At 38.8% G+C, this 6,000-nt stretch overlaps 1 long non-coding RNA gene across 1 annotated transcript in view; it reads right to left on the reverse strand.

Moving 5' to 3' along the window:
* Nucleotides 1-4,861, reverse strand: part of LOC144785387 (uncharacterized) — a 278,059-nt gene extending 273,198 nt beyond the window's left edge. Inside the window, exon 1 of the long non-coding RNA XR_013601847.1 lies at nt 4,721-4,861. This is a non-coding gene — a long non-coding RNA (uncharacterized LOC144785387). The remainder of the gene's footprint in view (nt 1-4,720) is intronic.
* Nucleotides 4,862-6,000: the final 1,139 nt, after the last annotated feature.

Genomic DNA, 6,000 nt, shown 5'->3' on the forward strand with positions numbered 1-6,000 from the left:
TGATTGATTGATAGGTGGATTAAACCACTTTTAAAAAAACAAGGCACACGGAGACAATGCCGCCCAGCTTTACTGTTTTTAGTATCTTTAAATGATGTAAATTGTGTGGCCGTAATGCTGGGCTTTTTAAAAAGTATTTTAAGGAAAAGGAAAAGCTTAACAAATTTTTAAAACATATGTATTTATTTTTAAAAAACCATATCTGTATGATTTTTTTGCTTGTCCATGTAATGAACTTGTTGCTTTTATGATATTATGTACTTTGAAATCGAATAAAGCTTTCATCATCATCAACTAGTTTGCATCCATTCCAATCATACATCAGGGCCTTTGAATCTTAAGGCCCACTGTATAGTTTAGAGGAGCGGGTACTCTGTCGCAACTGAGACACAATACCCTCTCTGCCAAACTGAAGGTCCATTAGCCTCAGTTACAGTCCGGTGAACCTTCAGTATGTCTGCAGCAGAGACTAATCTGTTTCCACCACTGACACACCTCACCTCAGATAGCCTAACAAAGTAGTAGCCATTGACGGTTTTTCCAATTGTCCGCTTTTCCTATTTAGAGAGGATGGAGAAATGGCAAGTTTTCACTGTCTGTCACCACCAGGTAAAACCTGGCTAGTGGCTACCAGGGGCAGTGGAAACTGTAAAGTGACCCCAACACCATGGGAGAAAACTCCCATGGCAAGGGGGTCATTGGTTTTATTTATTTTCCATAATAAATTGCCCTTGGGAATTTTATTTCGAAAATTAAAAAAATGTTTGAAAGTTTGATGCACGTGACACCAGTGCCTGGGTAATGCAAGGGATAGCTGTTGGGCCTATAAATTTGGCAGGCTGGAACACCTTTGACATGGAAGGAGAAATGTACTACGCCATGGTGACAAAATTCTTCTTGCAAACTCTACATCTGTGGGGCATATGTACAAGCCCCTATCGCCACGGGAACATCACTTCTTGTGACGTTCACATGCCGATGGGGGCCTTGCCTTATGTACAAGGCAGTGTTAAGCCTCTTAATGTGGCTTAACAATGACTTGTACATAAGGCACCCTTTCACGCTACGTTTAGCGTGAAAGGGGCTTGCCGTGGGTGTTGTGGTGGGCTTTCCACCGCAACACCCATTGCATTTGACGCTGCCCCCTATGAACTCGGGTTGTGTACAAAGGAAGCAGCGCCAATATTAAGACCAGGAAAACCCTGGTGTTAAGGTGGCAAAACTAGGAGAAATGCATTATTTCTCCTCGGTTTTGCTTTTTCCATGTGTGCTGCCTTGTGCAGGGTGCAGAGCGGGAATATCGTCGTAAAAATATCGACTAACCTTAATATCGCCGCAGAAATATCGACAAGAAGAAATATCGATGACAAAAATATAGCTTGACAAGAATATCGACAGACAGGTAAGTAATATCGTTAACATTAATATAGTTGTAATAAATATTGTTTACAAAAACATAGTTTACAAAAATATCGTTTTTTAAATAATAATAAGTAATTAAGTGTTTTTAATGAGTATTGGTTGTCAAAGTATTATTTTTTGTAGTATTTTATTAGTTAATACCGTATTTTATGTTGAATTTAGTGTTAATAGTTCCGTAGCGGGTTGTGGGTTTATAGGGGAGTAGGGTGGGAAGTAATTTAAATATAATAAAATAATTGATTAATTAATGTGTTAATTGAATATAAATAGTGTAATAAATAATAGTTAATTAATTTCAATTAGTTAATTGATCAATAATTATGTAAATTAATTATGTTAATTGTTTAATTAATTTTAGGTGTGTGTAGTTGAATTTTTAAGTGAAAAAGTGGTGAATTAATTACATTTTAATTGAATAATTATTAAATTAATTATGTTAATTGTTTAATTAATTTTAGGTGTGTGCAGTTGAATTTTTAAGTGAAAAACTAGTGAATTAATTACATTCAGGTTTTAAAGTCTTTATTTCGATTTAAAAGAATCATAAAAGACAATTTTACAGGCAATAATTAATTGAATAACATTTTAAATACACATACATTAAAAAAGGCAAATTAGCATTAAAAAAATGAATTAAACAATTTATAGACAATCCTGAATTAAATCCCCTAATACAAATTTCCCCAGATAAAATGGGATTACAGGTACATTTTTACTATCCAAGTTTAGGCTACTGTTTTGTCCTGAGTATCCACGCCCAACCCAAATATTTGGCAATACACACTGTGATGATTTCCTGAGTGTTACTTTTTAATACATAGATTGCCTCTTCTGACTGACTATTTAATTAATGATTAATTAAATAAAAATAAAGATTTGTTAATTTTTAAACATTGTAAATACATTTAGTAATTTTTACCCCTACACTATCCAACGCTTTCCCTACTGTTGCACCCTCTGGAGTGGGAATAGTAATTTTTACCCCTACGCTATCCAACGCTTTCCCTACTGTTGCACCCTCTGGAGTGGGAATAGTAATTTAAACCCCTACGCTATCCAATGCTTTCCCTACTGTTGCACCCTCTGGAGTGGGAATAGTAATTTAAACCCCTACGCTATCCAACGCTTTTCTTACTGTTGCACCCTCTGGAGTGGGAATAGTAATTTTTACCCCTACGCTATCCAACGCTTTCCATACTGTTGCACCCTCTGGAGTGGGAATAGTAATTTTTACCCCTACGCTATCCAACGCTTTCCCTACTGTTGCACCCTCTGGAGTGGGAATAGTAATTGTTACCCCTACGCTATCCAACGCTTTCCCTACTGTTGCACCCTCTGGAGTGGGAATAGTAATTTTTACCCCTACGCTATCCAACGCTTTCCCTACTGTTGCACCCTCTGGAGTGGGAATAGTAATTTTTACCCCTACGCTATCCAACGCTTTCCCTACTGTTGCACCCTCTGGAGTGGGAATAGTAATTTTTACCCCTACGCTATCCAACGCTTTCCCTACTGTTGCACCCTTTGGAGTGGGAATAGTAATATTTACCCCTACGCTATCCAACGCTTTCCCTACTGTTGCACCCTCTGGAGTGGGAATAGTAATTTAAACCCCTACGCTATCCAATGCGTTCCCTACTGTTGCACCCTCTGGAGTGGGAATAGTAATTTTTACCCCTACGCTATCCAACGCTTTCCTTACTGTTGCACCCTCTGGAGTGGGAATAGTAATTTTTACCCCTACGCTATCCAACGCTTTCCATACTGTTGCACCCTCTGGAGTGGGAATAGTAATTTTTACCCCTACGCTATCCAACGCTTTCCCTACTGTTGCACCCTCTGGAGTGGGAATAGTAATTTTTACCCCTACGCTATCCAACGCTTTCCCTACTGTTGCACCCTCTAGAGTGGGAATAGTAATTTTTACCCCTACGCTATCCAACGCTTTCCCTACTGTTGCACCCTCTGGAGTGGGAATAGTAATTTTTACCCCTACGCTATCCAACGCTTTCCCTACTGTTGCACCCTCTGGAGTGGGAATAGTAATTTTTACCCCTTCGCTATCAAATGTTTTATTTAATAATATATTTTATATTTTAATTATATGTATGTATTATTGTTGTTATATAAAGTAATGTGTTAAATATATGTATATGTACACATTTATTAAGTTTATAATAAAAAAGTGTAGTTAATTTGTTTTCAATAGTCAAAAAATAAAAGTAATGTAATGTATTTTGTTAATAGTACTTATATTTATTTAATATTGAATGTAATTTTAATTAATTTAAAAAGTCGATATTTTTTACATCGATATTTATTACAACGATATTTTTGAGTCGATATTTATGTACTTACCTGTTTAGGTATAGGGTGTCGATATTTTTGTAAACGATATTTTTACAACTATATTTTTGTCAACTATATTTTTGTAATCGATATTTCAACACCCTACCCTTGTGCAGCACACATGGAAAAAGCAAAATGCCATGGTTTGTTTATGTACAGGAAGGTGTCCCCTCCTGTACACAAACAAGCCTTTTTAAAAATGCCATCTTGTAACTTTCATGTGTGCTGCATGAAGCAGCACACATGAACGTTACAGAATGACATTTTAGGATTGTTTATGTGCAGGAAGGGACATCTTCCTACACATAACCAATCCTCCCCTGCACACAGACACCTTGCACTCTAGTGCAAGGGTGCCTGCATTTGGCGTTAAGTTGTGAAACTTAGCACCATCGCAGGGGGAAACGCAAAGCTGCACCACATTCTTGTAAATATGGTGCAGCCTCGCATTTCCGAAGTGGCGGAGCGAGTCGTTAAAGCCAGGAGGCTAACGACACGCTCCGCCACTATGTCATACATATGGCCCTGAATCTATTAGGTTTCGGCACAGAAGACATACAGAGTGCTCAAGTGACCACTAACACCTGTTCACAATGTATATTAAAAAAAATAGGAGCAGCACGAATTTGGCTGCTGGGGAACTGTATACTTCAGGCTACCTACACAACTCTCGCAACTCTCTTTCAAAAAACAAACACGTTTTCAATGCGAGTCAATTTGCAGTTGGAGCTTAAATGTGCCCTTAACTCATTTTTAATACACAACACAGCTACGCAGTAATTTTCCTGACATGATACATTGTTGAGGCGAGTCATAATTCGCATGACATAATTTCGAGTTTATTATAATTGTTGTCTAATTTAATTAATCAATATTCAATGTAATAATTTGCTTGAAACAATGAAAATACAGAAAGGTTTTCTTTGCACATAAATGCACTTTTGCTTACTTTTCAATTTCTCGCCAATCGACGTATTCCCCTGGTGGCCGTTCCTTTAACCCGCTATTGACTGTTGTAGGCTGATAAAATACAACAAAACAAAACAAAAACACAAACTGCATCATTACGGCGATATATTTTGCAAGAGGAGAGCCAGATATTCTGGGAGAGGCGATAGATACTGGAGGTTGATCTTTCTTTCAAGGGTTTAAATGTCTGATGGTAGCCACGCCCACTCGCCTTCCTTCTCTCTCTATTGGCATAAAGCACACGACAAGCCTCGCCTTCCTTCCTAGCACACCAAGAGCAAAACATGAGCACAGCAGGAGTTAAACACGAAAAAACACAATTGGATGGCATGACTTCAGGCATCCTCGATCACATTCCTTTCGCATAGGTAAGGGCAGGCGCTTCAGATTACTTTACCCCAGATAAGATAAGGTTTGTGACAAGAATAAAGTAAGTGCAACCCACTCACATACACATTTCATTTTGAAGAATATTCTTTCTGTACCCAACCTTCTTTTCTTTTCAGTTGTGCATGGGAGCAGCGACCGACTGGGACAGAAAAAAACCCTGGCAGCAAAATAAAACAGACCCATATACAGCCAAAATACAGTCCACACTCGACCCTTCAGAGCAGCTCATTTAGCACTCCCTTATAGGCCAGTCCAACCCTGTATGGGACCGGTGAACAGTGCATAATCTGTATAAGTGTAAAAGATTTCCGTTGTTTGAGGAGTCCCCTGCTGGCACTGCTGAGTGCTGTGGCTGATGAATCCTCAGGTTACCTAGTTTTGTACTTCGGATCTAGCCTCTTTCTTGCACCATCCTGCACTTCTCGTCTCTTCTCAATCTAGCAGGTTATTTTATTTCCCTTTTGTTTCCCTTTGTCGCTCTGTTCCTGTATTTCTTTTCTTCTGCCTTTCTCTCTTTTGCTCTGGGTCACTGGAGGCTCGCCCAAGGCAGCACAGGCAGCATATGTGCTGCCTTCTCTTTCTATCTCTGAGAGACCCTTCTAGACCTGTAAATCACTCAAGAATGATCGTTTCCAGATGCGACTATGAAATGAAATGAAATGAAAAATTGCACTTATATAGCGCATAACCACCCGGAGGCCTCGCAGCGCTATAGACTGATTACTGTGTCCGGCTGCAGGGTAGATTAGTACGCCTTTGAAAACAGGTACGTTTTTAAATCTCTCCTAAATGACATTAGGTTGTTGTTTTGTCTAAGGGTTAAAGGCAGGGAGTTCCATAACTTTGCCGCTGTGTGAGTGAAAGAACGGC

This window comes from Lissotriton helveticus, chromosome 10 (genome assembly GCF_964261635.1).
Source record: "Lissotriton helveticus chromosome 10, aLisHel1.1, whole genome shotgun sequence".
NCBI lineage: Eukaryota > Metazoa > Chordata > Amphibia > Caudata > Salamandridae > Lissotriton > Lissotriton helveticus.